The following is a 1020-nucleotide window of genomic DNA, read 5'->3' on the forward strand; positions in this document are numbered from 1 at the left end:
GGGGAAGGTGCCTGTGGATAGGGAGAGGTTAAACATGGTAGTGAGGACTGGGGCCAGATCCGTGAAGTGAGGCTGAAGTAGATCAGAAGGGATAGGGTCAAGGGGGGAGGTAGTGGTATGGGAAGTCTGCAGTAGGTGGTTGACCTCCTCAGTGGTAGTAGGAGTGAAGGAGGTGAGGGGAGGATAGGGTGGAGAAGGAGTAGGTTGTAAGCAGGTGGGAGGTGAAGATTGAAGATTGGATATTTCCTGACGGATGGAGACTATTTTGTTGGTGAAGTGGGTGGCTAAATCTGTGGCAGAGAGGGAGGAAACAGAAGGTGGGGGGGTGGGTTTAAGCAGGGAGTTGAAGGTGCTAAAAAGACGCCGGGGATTGGAAGCTTGTGCTCCGATGAGCTTGGTAAAGTATTCCTGCTTCGCATGAGCAAGGGCAGTATGGAACTGCTGCAGGTTAGTCTTGTACTGTAGGAAATCCTGGTTTAGTCGAGTTTTCCGCCATTTTCGTTCAGTGGCGCGTGTTTCCCTCTGGAGGTTGCGAGTATGGGTAGTGCGCCAGGGCTGGGGGTTAGGGGGTCGGTTGCGGCGGAATATTGGTGGAGCAGCTTTCTCTAGGGCTGATGAGAGAATTTGGTGATACTGAGCTGCAGCAAGATTAGGACAGGTTAGGGTGGGGAGAGTGGAGGATAGGCCATGGAGGGAGTCAGCAAGGACGCCAGGGTTGAGCTTGCGTAGGTCTCGCTGCCATCGACCAGGTGGGTGGGTGGGTAGTTTGGAGGTGCCTTCCGTGAGGAGGTTGAAGGCGAGAAGGTAATGGTCTGAGGGTGGAAATGGTGCGATGTCGAGGTCTGCAATGGTGGTGGATTTAGTGAATATAAGGTCGAGAGTGTGACGTGCAGTGTGAGTGGGGGCGTTGGTGTGTTGTACTAGGCCATGTGAGTTGGCTATGGTGAGTAGCCGGGTCGCAACAGAGTTCTTGGGTTCATTGATGGGTATATTAAAATCCCCGAGGATGATGGTGGGGAG

The sequence above is a fragment of the Hyperolius riggenbachi genome, chromosome 5 (genome assembly GCF_040937935.1).
Source record: "Hyperolius riggenbachi isolate aHypRig1 chromosome 5, aHypRig1.pri, whole genome shotgun sequence".
Lineage (NCBI taxonomy): Eukaryota > Metazoa > Chordata > Amphibia > Anura > Hyperoliidae > Hyperolius > Hyperolius riggenbachi.